General features: G+C 32.1%; 1 pseudogene; it reads right to left on the bottom strand.

Annotated features, from left to right (window-relative positions):
• Positions 1–3,273: 3,273 nt before the first annotated feature.
• Positions 3,274–7,544, bottom strand: LOC142626837 (TMV resistance protein N-like; annotated as a pseudogene).
• Positions 7,545–17,313: the final 9,769 nt, after the last annotated feature.

The following is a 17,313-nucleotide window of genomic DNA, read 5'->3' on the forward strand; positions in this document are numbered from 1 at the left end:
TCTATGTGCATGGGAATTGGAGTGAAGACCTTTTCTTAAAATTAGGACTAATCCATACACACTCTTTGTGAAATTGTGTTTTGAAAACACGATTTCAGTTATAATTGTAAAACATGATTTCAACTGACATGGCATTGTGCGTCACGCACACCCAATGTGTACTATTACCATTCTAAAATTAGAGATACCAAGAGCAACCAGACGAAATTGTGTGCAGTAAAACATGGAATTATTATTGTTATTTTGATGAAAAGCCGAACGTGAGCTTATTATTGCTTTGCAAATGGACTATGGAAGTATAATCCTAGAGTTGAACTGTATTTTTTTGTGATTTCCGTGCTAACATTACAACATTATTTCAACTTTGTCTGCTCTTTTTTTGGATTGCAGGAAATTATTGAATAAGCCGTTGAAGGTGGTCACTTGATACACCTACCTTACCTTTTGGCCCTCTCAAGGGAATACAACATGAGATAGCTCATGATTAATATTAGTTTCCACTATTTTTGTATCAATGATTTGTTTGGGATTGGAGGGCATAAATATCCGTCAAAGTGTTTGCCTCCACTTCCTAGGTGGTCACTCAATACACCTATCATTAGGGGTGTCAATTCGGATTAGCATGTTGGGTTTGTGTCGTGTTGAGGTAGGGATATTTGACTAAATGGCTCAACCTTAACCCAATTCATTTAATAATCGTGTTAAGATCCTTCAACTTTAACACAACCTATTAATAAGGCGGGTTGACCCGACCCAACCCATGTGACACACTTAATAAATGAGTCGTGTTGGGTTGACACAAATGTAACACAATCCATTTTAACCTGCATAACATTAAATATAACATCCATCTAAAAATAATTTTTTTACATCCCAAAAGTAGTGCATACACTTCAAGTCTTCATCCATATTCAAAATAATATAGTTCAACAAAAATATAACATTCATATAGAAATAAGTTCTTTACACTCCAAAAGAAGTGCATACACTTTAGAGAGAGAGAGAGAGAGAGAGCAATAACTAGTTTGAGAGTTGACACTTTGAGTTTGAGAATTGGGCGTGAGAAGAGTAGTACGGCTGAAATTAAAAAAAATAAAATAAATAAGAAGAAGAAGAAGATATTTATAAGAAGGTTTAGAGATTTATGGTTTGTAGGGTTTAGAGATCTAGGGTTTGTAAAGTTTCAATTTTTAATTATATTCCTTGTAAATTTTTGTAATTACTCACTTTTAAAAAAAATTTTAAAATATATGTTGGATATAAAAGGTATTTGACAAATCTAAAATAAAATGAATATTTATTTGTTATACGAGTTAAACGGGTTGTGTTAAGTGAGTCATTTCAAGTTGACAAAAATAAATTGGCATGTCAAACGTGTCTATTGCAGGTTACATAGGTTGACCTGCTTATGACACATTTCTTATCGTGTCGCTTTCGGGTTGACCTATTTATAACCCAAACCCATTAAGGCCTAACCCTAACCTGAAAAAACCAGCGTCAGGTTCGTGTCGTGTTGCGGGTTGGGTCGAACATTGAGACCCCTACCTATCATGTTAGCCACCTTAGTTTTTCCCTCTACTGGTCAATGATATGAACTATTTATTTTTGACACTATATTAGGGATCATTTTGACACATTAAACAAACGTTATGAACCAAAATGATGGTTATACCTAAAATTAAATGAATAAACTATTAATACTCATTTTGTTTGCAACTCAACTTTCCCAAGCTTGGGTAAGCTTCATTTCTAATTTTAATAATAAAAGAAAGAACTTGAAAATCGGAAAAGTTCTTAACAAATCTAAACTAAAAAAATTAAAGCAGTAGATTTTTGTAGATTTCAATTAGCTCAATTGATAAAATATTTTAATCTCGAATATGAGATTTGGTGTTTAATGGCTTACATCAAAAACCAATTAATGGCTTGCCATAATAAAAAGCAATCATCACTTCTTCATTAATGCGGCCAGAGAGTTAGCTGTAGGGCATTTAATGCGGTGGTAGCAGCTTTCTCTTTAGATATTTTGCAATTTTCTTTTGTCCAATACCCTGGTGGTGCATATCCTTATCAACAAAGTCCCATGGGATGTTGCCTTTAGACGGCAGACAATCCATTCTGACCTCCGCTTAGCTGAGCCGAGGAAGTATTCTTCATCAGACCACCTTCTCGAATGATCATGATTAGACTTTACCTCCCTATATACCAACATGGATCCTTAGTAAGATATTTATCCATCCTCGGACTGCTTAACATCCTCGAATTGGGCATCTGGCCCAATATGTATATAAATACGTACTCTTGTACCTATCTCCCTCACACTAATCATTGTGATTATGATCTATACATGAGTTCACATATATAATATGTAACAAAGTAAGAGTTAATTCAGATTATAATGTTTGCAATGGCAGGCATATATTGTTTTTGCACTTTGAAAAATTTAGAAAAAATGAAATATAGGCAACAAGAGTGCAGATTTTACCCTGCAATTTATTAAAGTGAACGAAAATCAGAAGCATACAATGGACTGCACTTGAATTCTTGTCTCTTGGCCATGTGACAGTTTTTCCTCATGAACAAGTCCAGTAATCCTACATCAAGGGGGCAATCAACACAAACAACTAACACAAATCACTAAACCAAAATTACCCTAACCATTGTTTGCTTTATAAAACTATGGTTTTTTTTTTTTTTGCATCAAACGAGTAGCTTCAAGGATAGGGATTATTCTTTTACCAATTGTGCCTATCTTTAAGATTTAATAATATGAATATTGAATTAGCTAGGTGCACTACTACGTGTGATTTGATCAAGAAATACACTAGATGAGAGTTCGAAAAAGTGCCAATGATGAAGCTAAAGTACAGCTAGCCGAATTATATTTTAAAGTCAAAATTAACCAAGAATATCCAAGGAAAGGAAAAAAAAAGATAATGCAGCACTCAACAAAACTTTAATTAAGAAGAAAAACAGTGACTTAAGGGCAATCAAGAGAAAATTTTGATTAGACAAGAAGTTCAACCATCTTCAATATGATGCACTTGTTGGAATAAGTGCCAATAACGAAGCTAAGCCGCAGCCAGTAATATACTATTTAGGATTTAAAATTAAATAACTGCAGGTGTGTGCCAAAATATAATGCAGCAATCAGCAAAACTAAGATGAATAAATAAGACAATGACTTACAGCCTACAGGTAATCAAGAGAAAAAATAGGGACTAATTTGGATTCCTTGACTCACAGAGTATTTGAAACCATTTTCCAATTCCATCAACCGTTGAGGTCACTCTCCCTAGATTCCTGCTAATCATTGTGCTCCTCACCACATTCGAAGTACTCCTCAGAATCAGAGTCACCACGGGCCATAAATTCTACAAGCCTTTCAATCCTTTTTGGGTGTGGCACTTCATTAGAGCTTCCTTCTCCACTACGTTCTGCCCCATCATAATTGTAACGGGTTCACTTTTCTTTGTTACCTTCTGCTAGCATTGCTGAATTGTCGAAATTATGATTGTGAACACCCAAGTCCTCATAAGGAATGATGTTGGTGTTGCTACTCTGAGCCATAGTATGGTTGAGAACTTCTATGTCTTTCTTGTGTACCATACGGAGCCCGCATTTCTTCACCTCTACGTTTGAACCATGGATTTCAATTTTAATGCCAATTTGACTGAATTCATTTCCTTCACATATCTTCTGTAATTTTATGTCTTCCTCATAGTATTGAGGAAGCAAATAAAGTAGCCAACTATGATCTGATAAACCAACAGTTCTCCCAATGCCTGGAGTAGACAGTACTTTTCCATTCACTGTCAATTGACAAGATAATGAACAGCAGTCGTCGATTTGGTGATGTGGAAGAGAACAAAATACAACACATATAGCAATCCCCATCAACTCATCAAAAAAATGAGAAGAAGGTTCTTTTATATTCACTTTATCCCCCATACTTTGATAGCTAAACCACTTTGGAATCACACTTCCAGGAATAATGATGTCATATCTCCTATCAATATATTTAAGATAAAACTATCTTCAATAGAGAGTCCCTGAGACATACAAAGTAGGTTGTTTATTACACACACACACACACACACACCTGAAGGTGCTTTCTTATCACTGCAAAAAACATGTCAATGACACCTTCATTGTTAGCCAGTTTACTACAATTTGAAAAATAAAGCACTGCTTCACATAAAGAATCAGGTTTTAGTAGACCTGGTAACATTTCTAATGAGGTACAACCATGTCCCCAAATCCCTATGATACTTAATGGAAGCTTTGGCAATGATCGAAGACTCTTGTAATTCTCCAAAAATATCTTTCTCAACTTACATAGTTGACTGATGCTATTAGGAAGGCAAACAAAACTATTTTTTCTTAGATCTATTTCTTTTAAAGAGAGCAAGCAACCAATATCATTGGGAATTGCCTTGAGATCACAATTGCTTAGATTCAGTTTAGTCAAAGAACACAAACTCAATAAAGAGGACAATCTCACTGGATTTTGACTTTTTGGCCTTGTAGAAAAAGGGAGGAAATCATACCAAGATGTAGATTGAAATGATGATAACCCCTTACATCCACTGAAAGATAGCACTTTCAGATTTTTTAAGCAACCCATGGAAGAAGGCACCTCTCTTATAGCGGTTCCACTCACATCCAACTCCTCTACACTCTCAACATTCCCTACAATCTCAAGTAGTCTCTCAAGTTTTGAGCATCCGGAGATATTCACGTATTTAAGCAACTTCAAATTAAAAATGGTGCTTGGTAAACACATAAGACTTTTGCAATATCTTACATTCAATAAAGCGAGGCCGGTCAAATGCCCAATTGATGTGGGTAGTTTTGTAATAGGAGTTCCATCCAAGTAAAGTTCCAATACATGTTGCATGTTTCCTCCAAAATCTGGAATCTTTTTAATTTTTGAGCATCCAGAAAGAATAAGAGTTTCAAGAGACTCCATTTCAAATTTGTTTGGAAGAGTTTTTAAGTTTTTGCAGCCTTTTAAACTAAGAAGAGTCAGCTTGTTATGAACTCCAATTGATGGGTGCAACCTAGATTAATTTAAACAATCTTCAAGAACCAATTTCTCAAGGACTAGGACTTTGGTGAAGATAGGAGTTTCACTAAGTTTTAGAGGCTTGCGTAATCGGATGGATTTTAACCTCTGAAATGACTGTTAAAAGACAAAAATAAATGAATAAATAAATAAATTCCACAAAACCTTATAGTTTAATGAAACTTAAAAAAAAAATTGTGTTAGTGCCTAAATTACCTTTGATTGGAAACTTGATGGAAAATATTTTGAAGGGTACATGTCCCAATCAAGAATTCTTAAGCCACTAGGAAGATGTTTGGGATCATGCAAAAGGTAAACATTATCAATTATGAGCAATTTAAGATGTAGCATCTTTGAAAATGATTCAGGATTCCAATGTGCCTCTTCTAGTGTTGAAAACTTCAAACCAATGCATTGAATTGCTTCTGTTTCCTAATAATCATGTACAAAAAGGGATTAGTGACTTGCAAATGTACTGTTACAACATTTTTTAAACTATTGTAAGTCAAACTATTTTCAATAATATAATAAGGTACATGCCTAAGTTTTCTAAATAGCTGCTTACCATATTTTTTGTTAGTACATCGTCAATGTCCTTAAACAACCACAATTTGCTATGCTTTCCAGGATCTTTAGGACACTCTTGATGAACTATGTTCCTTCCCATTGCTTGTAGTAAATCATGCATCCATATAGTTTCCTCCATTTTTATGAGAGATTTATCTATAAGAACCCCTAATCCAGCATTAGGGTAAAGGCCAAGATAATCTAGTTTTTCTATTATATCATTTTTGAGTCCATGATTAAAAAAACATGCAATATGTAGGAATATTTCCTTCTCTACTTCATCTAGTCCATCAAAACTTATTTTAAGTACTTGAAGAATTTCACTCATAGGAAATTCTTTAAACCTATTTAATATAATTTTCCATTGATCGATATCTCTACTAAACAAAAAGGAACCAAAAATCTCAATAACTAGAGGAAGTCTGTTTGCATAATGCACAACCTCTTTGGACATCTCTAGAAAATCATTGGGAGGATGATCTATTTTAAAAGCTTTCAAACTAAGAAGACGAAGAGCTTCATCAACATTCAATCCTTCAACTTCGTATATTTTATCTACTTCAAGTATACGTAGCAAATGCTTATCCCTTGTAGTTATGATAACTCTACTACCAGAACCAAACCAATTATGCTTCCCAACTAACCTTTTTAACTGGTCTAATTGATTTACATCATCAAGAACAAGAAGAATTCTTTTATGATGTAATCTATTCTTGATCACAAAAACTCCCACATTAACATCTTGTATACTCATACTTTCATTTAATATGTTTCTAATAAGTTGTTGTTGCAATGGAATTAAACCATCTTTTTCACAAACCTCCCTAACATTAGAGAGAAAGCAACAACCTTCAAACTTCTCAGAAACCATATGAAAAACAACTCTTGCAAGAGTTGTTTTTCCTATTCCCCCCATCCCCCAAAGCCCTATAATGCGAACATCATTGGACCCTATAGCCAAACATGACTCCAATTCCTTCACTCGAGATTCTATTCCTATAAGGTCTTCAATATCTTCTGAGAATGCATAACTCAATTTATGTCATAACTCTCCCACAATATTTTGGATAAATTGTGCCTCAGACCTACAATGAAGAGTGAATGATAATTAGTGAGTACCACCCATAAATAGGCCCAAATTAGAAAGAAAGTAGACACCCAATGATTTATTTTGTTGGCTAAAACAAGAAAATGTAAATAACTTGGTGCAAGTAAAAATGGAAAGAAATACAAAAATGTAAATTAATTAGATCAAGTCAAAATAGAAAGAAGTGTAAACATCTAAGTCACTTTACTTAAAGTTCAAAACAAGGCTTACAATTAGAAGAGTATTTATTTGAACATTTAAAAGCAAGTAATATGTCAAATTGGATTACCTATCTAGTAGGTGCCAGCCACTGAGATTTACCACTTCTCTTAAAGCAACTCTCCAGGTTTGTACCTTCTGTATGAAGTCCTTGAAATGTTCTTCAGGTTTGAAAAAGGCTTCGGCAAAAATGCATGTTTGTTTTTGAACATTAGTTGAATCTAAATCATAAAAATTTGGAAAAACTGTTGTTTTCATCTCTTTCATGCATTCCATGATCTTTACAAGTTCATCCAAGCACCATGTTGAAGATGCATAGTTTCTTGAGAGAATGACAATCACAAATATTGATTCTTTTATTGCTTTCAAGAGCTTTGGTGAAATAGATTTTCCTTTCTCAAGCTTTTCCTTATCTCTAAAGATGACTATGCCCTTTTGTTTCAAAGCAACACAAAGATGGTCCGTAAAACTATTGCGGGTGTCCTCACCTCTAAAACTAAGAAAGACGTCATATTTTCATTGTGGTGCTGAAGATGAATATGATGACAAAGAGGAGACCTTTTAAGTGCTAATGGAAGACATTGGAAATATGTTGGCAAATCTTGAACTACAAAAAAGATTTTTGAAAAAGTACTTTCAATTAAAATTGAAAAAAAAATTACAAGGGAAAAAAAAAAAAAAAAAAAAAAAGAGAAGAAGAGAACAATTTGATGTTGAATCTTTATTTCTTTGAGTGAAAGTATTGAATAAAAGAGATGGACGTGTGTGAAAGTGAAAACTTACAAATATGAGAAATGAATTTGTAGCAGTGTTTGTAAAACTCAATATTCTAAGAGATAGTGAGCCTATCACTATCTCTTAGAAAGAAGTAACAACACAATTCAATTCCTATTATATGATTTCTTGTTTAATAAAGGAATGATCACCATTCTTTCTTTTGTTTGCGAGTTTGTGAGAGAGAGGTGGGAGGCATTACTAAAACTAAGGTCATCACAAAATTCACAACAATCTTACGACTACACTCAATTTGCTACTAACTCACACATGGGCCATTAAAAAAAAGTTATAGTGATATGCCCAAGTGACGGGTTGTAGTGAAATTGGGTATTGTAAATTCTTGTGAATTTTGAGGTGATCCTAGAATTGTTGGCCATTCACATCCCTCGATCGATCGAAAATTTGAAAAAAAATCAAATTTTTGAAAAACAATGCATTTTAATGCAGAAACTCCTCAAAGCATAGTATTTTATGAATGAAAAGCATGAGTATGAGATGAAAATTTTTTCAAAAACCCTTGAATTTAACCCTCATTATCCAAAAGTAAGATTTTCAATCAATTTGTCCTCAAAAACACTTTAAACACATTTTGCATCAAAATCAAGGTTCTTTCAATCTCAGATGGCCACAACAAGATCACACACAATAACATGTACCAAGTTTAGCAAAGAGTAACTTGCGTAATGCATGCAACTAGTAATAACTTGAGATATATGTGAGGTGATATGTGAATAGTAATCAAGCACAATTTCTACAAAATTCATCACATAAACTTGAAAGAGACTATCACCTAAAGAGTTACATCATATAACTCCCACATCTCCTAGAATAAAAGCTTACAATCATGTAAGTTTCTTGAATTTGCCTCATAAAGTACACACTAATTTTATTTGTTTCGAAACTTATTAAAATAGCCAAGATAATGTATATACCAATTTTATTTGATTATGAACTTATTATAGCCCAATAATGTACACACCAATTTTATTATTTAAATCGAGGCTACACCTTATGTTCTTTTTGTACATGTGCTACACTTTCTTGAGCACAAAATTATATGATATGCACTAAGGTGTTCATGATTGGCTAGTAAACTGTGGTCAGATGATTATTTATGCCTTTCTCATTAAGTTCAAGTCCAGCAATCAAAGGCATGTGACTTCAATATCAAGATCATGTGATAAAAAACTATAGACAATTCCCGCACAACATGCACTACAAAGCTCAAACTAGTAAAGTGCAATAAAGTAAGCTCATCCAAGTTAAACAAAGTACATAAACATGTTATGCAAAGATGGTTTGGCCAACCTTGATTTCAAAATCCAAGAAAGATAGTGCAAAACACATTTGTTTTTTCTTTTTTTTTCTTTAAAAAAAAAAAAACAAAAACAACTTAGCATGAAATGCATGAATGTTATGCAATGCAAATCTTAAAAACAAAAAACAAACCAAAACAATAAAAGAAGAATGGTCATAAAGAGTAGAAAAATTAAGCACAAGGATCATGTCAGAAAGACTCAATTAGATTGAGCCTTTTGCATCCAAAGTTTTTTAGATGCAGCTCTAGCATTGGAGTTATTATTCTGATTAGAATGATGAGCAACTCCAAGATTGGAATAAAGGTTTAAACCCTTTACCAATTCACCAATAAGTATCATAGGATCTTGTGCTTGAGGCACAAATACTTTTGGCTTATTTGCTCGCTTAGTAGCTTGCAACTTAAAACAATTTGGGCAAATGTGCCTAGACTTTCCACAAAAATAACAAACCCATGCAGGTCTATCATGCAACTTATCCTTAGGAGGGTTAGGAGTCTTAGGCTTATACTCTTTGAAATCAACCCTAATCTTCCTAGAAGGAGCAACTTCCACTGGTTTGACAATCTCACTCACGGAGGACTCAAAAGAATGAACAAAGTTTGTGAAATGTGTTTAGGCACAAAGAGGCTTTCTACAAAACCTAAACCAATTTTGTCTAATGGAGACTTCTGAACATTTAGCATGTGATCAAGTTTGGAACTAGCAGACCTATTTGTTTGTTTTCTAGCAACAAATAATTCAAGTTCCAAGTTCTTAACTTTATCAAGCAATAGCATGTTCTCATTCTTCACATTATTTAACAATTCATTAACATCAAACAATTTCAACAACAAATTTTTCTTATCAAGTTTAAAAGATACAATTTTCTTTAAGCCTAAATCAACATTCATAGCATCCTTTGTAGCAACCTTGCAAAGCTTATTATAGGCTTCTTGCAAATTTGCATCCTCGGAGAGTTCCCCATCAGAAGTGTTCTTTTCAATAGCAACACTTTCATCAACTATAGCAGTAGCTGTGAAAGCAATGAAGTATCCATCCTTATTACTACCAGACTCATTATCAGAAACTTCATCATCACTAAGGGTTACAACCATAGCCTTACCCTTAGACCTCAAGAATGTAAGACATTCTGATTTCACACGACCATACCCTCGACACCCAAAATATTGTTGACCCATAAAATTACTACAGGTTTGACATACTTTCTCTTTAGGTTTTTCAATATTATTCACCTTAGTGGGATCATTCCTCCTAAAATTTCTAGGTTCAGCATTATTTTTACCTCTTGCCCTTCTGTTATTGTTCCTCAGAAAGTTCCTAAAGTTCTTGGCAAGATAAGCAATCTCTGTAACAAAGAACTCATCATCAAATCCATTTCCTCCAACATCATCAATTGATTTAAGAGCCATTGATTTGGATTTGTTTGTCTTGAGTAGGTCTAACTCATAGGATTAAAGAGATTTTACAAGTTCATCAGCAAGAATGGAGTCAACACCCTTGCTTTCAGTAATGGCAGTCACTTTGGGTCTAAAGTCCTCAGTCAAAGATGTAAGTATCTTCCTATCAATCTTAGATTGATCATAAATTTCACCCAAATTATAAGCAAAGTTAACAATATCATTCAGTTTAGCATAGAATTCATCAAAAGATTCATCATCAAATATTCTAATACTTTCAAATCTAGAAGTTAACTGCTGTAACTTATTAATTTTGACAGTCTTTGTGCCTTTATGCACTATTTGGAAAATATTCCATGTAGTATGAGCAACCTTAACATTAGAGATTTTCTTGAATTCCTCCATAGAAACAGCATTAGAAATAACATTCATGGCTTTGCTATTAAAAGTAGCTACTTCTTTCTGAGAAGTTTGCCACTCACTAACTGAAGTAGTGGGCTTCTCCCATCTGTACTCAACAGAATTCCAAATTCTCTCATCAATGGATTTTAAGAATGCTTTCATCCTTACTTCCAGTAAGCATAGCTGTTCCTATCAAAGTGAGGTGGGATCACAAGAGTTGGGATCACAAGAGAGTGACCGTATTCCATGACAACAGTGTCAATGATCAAATCTTAGATTAAATGATCTAAACACTAGAACTAACTTGCTCTAATACTACTTATACGATTTTTAGACCCCTTAAATACAAACAGATTAACTTAGTTATTTAGCCAAGTGATTAACTTAGATAAATTATTTAGATCTAGGTTAACACAAGTAAATCATATCATTGACAAGTGCGGAAAAATAAAGAACACAACAATATGATAACCCAGAAAAACCAAACTGGTAAAAAACTCAGGGAGGATTTAACCTAACTATCCTCAAGTTAAAACAAGATCCACTATGAAAGAATTGAAATTTACACAATAGTGACTTAGACTACTAACATCTTATTGCTACCTCGAGTAGGAAACTTACTACTACGACCACGTAATAGCTATGAGTCCACGAACTAATTCTTTCTTAGATCCACAGCAAGCACAAGTACTCCAACTTGTGTATCTTTAAGCTCTTTATGCAGCAACTAAAGCGATCATTAAGCTCTTGACATAATCTTGATTCTTGATAATCCTAAGTATATGTGAAGGCAAACACCTCTAGATCTCACAAGAGATTCACATACACAAGATAAACAACCATTATAAAACGTGGTTAGGATTTTCCTTTTTATATAAAACATAAAACATAAAACCCTACACGTCAAACGGGTTTGGGCTAAGTTGAAAAATTCTGCAGAAAAACAATTTGCACGAGTTTCGATCGATCGAGTCTAATTTTTAATCAATCGAGCCTAGCAGAAAGTGAATAGTAATTTTGTTACAATTACTCAATTCCAAATTTACATTAAACATACTTTGAGCAGCATAAATCTAAATTCTAAGTTTTGATCATGGTTTGCCAACATTACACATTGAAGTTCTAATACATTTAGATCCTAAATCCTTAGAACCTAACAAATATATATATATATATATATATATATATATATATATATATATATAGATATATATATGTATATATATATATATTTTCAATTTGAACTAATTTATTAAATAATAATGTAATTCATAATCATAATTTCATTTATTATGGCGATAATCACAAATGTAATCTATATAATTTTTGTTGTATTAAAATCAAAACAATACAATTTTTCTCAAGAATTCAAAAAGTAAGTTAGTGAAAATATTAATTTTTTTAATAATTTCTCCGACTATAAAGTCGTGTTCATATTGCTTTCTGACAAACTATGAATTTAAGATTGGGCATATTCTTTTTGGAATAAGTACTCCTACACATTATGGGGTCATTTGGTATAGAAGTTTAAACACATATTTTCAGTTTTTAAACATCACTAGTCACAAACCCTGCGTGCTGCGCATGATAATATTTTTAGAGTGGTCTCATTAATATATATATTTTTCAATTTGAACTAATTTATTAAATAACAATGTAATTCATAATCATAATTTCATTTATTATGGCGACAATCACATATGTAATATATATAATTTTTATTGTACCAAAATCAAAACAATACAATTTTTCTCAATAATTCAAAAAGTAAGTTAGTGAAAATATTAATTTTTTAATAATTTCTTTATAATATTTTGTGTATCATCAAAAAGTATATAAAATTTGGAAATTATTCTTTTAATTTTAAATAAAATTTCTCAAACCCAATTTTTCTACCATACAATCAAAAACCTCGAGAAACGTAAATAAAAAAATTAATAAAACTCATCAAAACTACAATTTAAAATAAAAAAGAAAGGGAAAAATAAAAGATTGTAACCATTTTTCCTTTAAAAAAACAAAGAATACAATTCCAAAGGGTAAAAAAGTAGAGAATTTTTTTTGAAAAAGATTTATTGTATTAATGATATCATAGTCTAGTCTAACTTCTAATCCAATATGTGAAAAATAAATAGATAAATAAATAATTTTAAACACAAAATTGAATTTGTTTTCTTAGAAATCTCAAAGAATACACTAAATAAGATAAGGAAGATGAAGAATAATATAAAATATTTGTAAACACTTAAAACAATTACCCAAGCATTTAAGAACATGATATGAAAAATAAATAACAATTTACTACTAATTTACTAAACAAATTTTTTTAAAATAGTGAAAGGAAATTGCACAAAGAGCATTATCTTCAACTGAACAAACTATTCTTTATCAGCTTGTTCAAACTATCTTGTAGTTTTCCAAATAAGCTAAAACCTTACAACAACACAAAATATAACATATTATAATATGATTTTTTTTTCCAAATTAGACAACAACAAACACCATTCATTGAAAGTATTCAGTATTGTAAATAAAATGATAAAAAAATATTTTCATCAAGAAATACATATAAATTAGTCAATAACAGGACAATGAGGGTACAAACCTCTAGATGGAGATCCTCCTATGAGTAGCTATCAAGTTGTATCTTTTCAACCATCAATGATTAAGCAAGACCTGTGAATACATTTGTTATATACAATTTTTAAAAAAATATTTTTTATTCTTCATTGATTTCATTTTTCAGTTATAAGCAATCAAAAGTAGAATTCTAAAAAACACAAACATTCATCAATCTAAGGTAGAAATGCAAGAAAATAATAATAATAATAATAATAATAATAATAAATCCAACAAAAAATTTAAAAAAAAAATTGGGGGAGAGAGAGAGAGAGCCTTTTTTGTATAGGAAAAATATGTATAGAATTGAAGAGATCGAGTGGCAAATTTATAATAAGATAATGAGAATAAAAAGAGCCAAAATGAGGAAGATAGAAGGGAAAAATAATATTTAAATTTAAAACCGCCAAAAAGGAATACATGTAGACAACACTTTTGTTTTGATTTTCCATTTATTTATTATTTAGTTATAACATCAAAATTGAAATAAATGAATATGTAAAGTTCAAACTGCCTTAAATAAATTTGTAAAGCTAAAACTGCCTAAAATGAATTTGTAAAATCAATATATTTATATATTTAATTGTAAAAAATTAAATTTTAAAAATAAATATGAAAAAGACTAATAATGTGGTGGATGAGGCGGTCCAATAGGAGCGTAGCAACAATAATTGTTACACTTCAACTTTTAGATATATATAGATATAGATTATACGTATTTTCACACATTTTTCCCCCACACGTATTTTCAAAAAATACAAACAACGTTACAAAAACAACGTTATCAAACGGCCCCTATATCTTTCAAGAAAAGTGAGGAAAGATTAACTTTTTGGTGGTTAGCTATGAAGTTGTGTTCATATTGCTTTTTGACAAACTACAAATTTAAGATTGGACATATTCTTTTTGGAATGCACACTATACCTTTCAAGAAAAGTGAAAGAAGGATTAACTTCTTGGTGACCAGCTATGAAGTCGTGTTCATATTGTTTTTTGACCACTTATAAATTTAAGATTGGGCAATGGAATCAAAGAAGCAGTCACAATCACATCCAGACAGTCTCATTTGCTGTGTGGTCATCAAATTGTTGTTCAAACAAAGTAGAGGTGCACGTGGGAAGCTAATGAAAGAAAATTATTTAGGCGAAAATGGTTATATATCACTGTTTGAAAAAATATATATGAATTTATTATTGTTTGTAAAATATTTAGCAATTTACTATCTTTTTAAAATTCGAATTTATGAAACTCGAGTTTGCCGTGTAACTCGAATTCCAGAAACTCGAGTTCTTTTAAAAAAAAAATTGCCTTCAAATTTGCCGTGCTATTTTTTATGGAACTTGGGTTCTTGAAACTCGAATTACATAATAAAATTCAAAAATTTTCTATGGACCTTGAGTACCATTCCATAGAAAAATTGAGTTTCCCAAACTCAAATTCCTAATTAGCAGTAGATCCTTGCATATTTCAAAAACAATGTTAGATTGCAAAATATTTTCAAAAACAGTAGTATTTAGCTATTTTGGCCAATTATTTAACTATGTAAAACCCGAAGGAAGATAATCTAAGGAAGAGGCTGAGGCGGTTGCTGTTAATTATACCCCAGTGTGAAATTGTGTACAAAACATGATTTCAATTAGATTGTGAAATTGTGTTTTAAGATACGATTTCACCAACTGAAATTGTGTTCGTTGAGTAAAACACGATTTCGCCATGTGTGTACAATTGTGTGCATTTCCATGTGTGCAATAACAATTTCCCAGCTGAGATATCTCTCAAAACAGGTTGATTGTTCTTTAAACGATTGAACATGCGGCATGCCAACTAATTTTCTGTGTAATAAAGTCGTAAGAAGTTTCCTAATTGGACCTCCTAATCCACTTGTTGGATAATTGTCATGTTCAGCTTTGCTTAAATAATTTCTTTCTGCCGACTCCACTCGTAAAATTATATCAAAATTATGACTTTGGCCTTTGGGTCTGGGTGATTACAAACTTATCTTAATTAAAAAATTTCCCCCAAAGCATGGTTTGGGTCTAGTTCGGATTAGCATTTCAACTCAAATAACACAACTCCTTTTTAATAATTTTAAAAAATTTATGTATTTTAAATTTGTTAACTTGATTCATTTTAGATTTAGAGACTTGGTATGAATTTGATAGTTTGATTTATTTTAATATTTTGATTTTTTTTTAATATAATTCAAATATTAGGCTATATTGTAATATTTTTTTCAATAATGAATTTAAATGATTCAATGATATTTTTTTATTAGACCTTACCAAACCAAATGGCTCCAATCTGACCCTTACAGGCTGGGTTGAGTTGAATTTTAAAGCTATTTTGGGTTATGTTAGTTTGGGTAAGAAATTTCTCAACTTGATGAGGTCAATATAGAATAAAAAGTTTCTCAAACCTAAGACAATCATGTACACACTTTGTTTTTAGTTTGGTCATGTCATTTTACTAAAAGCAATGATTTTAAATTTTATAGACTAAAATTGTTTATAGGCTATAAAGTTTAAAGACCAACTGTGTATTTGACCCTAAAATCAAAAACAAAATATTTGCTTGTGCAATGTTAGGATATTTCAAATATCATGACTTTGAAATTATATAGAGACTTATTAAGCCTACGTTTTAATATATCTAACTATTGACCAATCGAACTCACTTCAGTCTTATTCGGTCCTATTCGGTCTATTTCATTGTGTTCGGGCTTATTCAGTCCACTTCGCTCTATATTTGGTTCACTTTGGTCTATTCGGTCCACTTTAGTCCACTTCAATACTATTCGGTCCATTCAATAAGCTTGTGTGATAGAAGCGTTACAATAGGTTTGCCACTGATGGAGCTGTAACGACCAAACGATTCTCGCGGTAATAACTCTTTATGTAATGTATTCCGAGTCAACACTACCCCGTCTCTCTGTAAACGCAATTGAATGAACATGACAACAGCGAAGAAGAAGTTGATGTCATCGGCACCACGTAGGGGCAAAGAAGAAGCCACAGAAGAGTTCCAAGAGGACCAAGACGATAACGATTGATGATTCCCTTGTCGAGGCAGCTACCAGGTCTCTATTTTGTGGGTTTTCTTTTTGTTTGTTGATGATTTGTGTTCCCGTATCTAAAATTTCTGGACTTGCTATATCCAATATCCTTTGTCTTCTGCAAAAGACAGCACTTTTTTCTGTCCACAATAAAGAGACCAATTAAAGAGTTTCGGCTTCTAACTCACTAGCATAAATGAGGGAGAGACCATTATAGTGTTAGAAGACCGTTATAGCTTGCATCTTCTAGGGTGGATTTTCTGCAAGTGTATATTGCCAAAATGGCCCATCAGCAGCAAAGAGTGAGACCAGGTTTACTGATGAGACTGTCGTTATCAAGTTCTGGAAGTGGTAAGATGCTTTGTCTTTTATGTATTCAATTTGATTTGGAAACTATGCTATTTTGTTTTCTTCGGGCAGAATTCCTTTTTTTATTTTTTTTATTGACAGTATTGGTTGGCTGTTAATATGATTGAAGCCTCAGTTTCATGAAGTGTGGTTATATATTTGAATCTTCCATGATTGTACATTAATGAAATTATAGCATGTTCTGTTTTCCTGTCAATTAACATTTTTATAGCTTATGCTTCATTCACCGCTTGAAGTTACAGTTTACTAGTTTACGTCTTTGTTTATTTGGCTCTCCATAATATCTTTACTCCTCTATTTTCTTAAGGTCCCTCCCCCATTTTCTTAAGGTCCCTCCCCCTTGGAGGCGGGCCATCTACATCCATTCATAATTGAGTTTGAGATATAATACATCTTTTGTATACCATATGCAGTTTCTTCACCGAGTATTCGGTATT

The sequence above is a fragment of the Castanea sativa genome, chromosome 1 (assembly GCF_040712315.1).
Source record: "Castanea sativa cultivar Marrone di Chiusa Pesio chromosome 1, ASM4071231v1".
In the NCBI taxonomy this organism is placed as follows: Eukaryota; Viridiplantae; Streptophyta; class Magnoliopsida; order Fagales; family Fagaceae; genus Castanea; species Castanea sativa.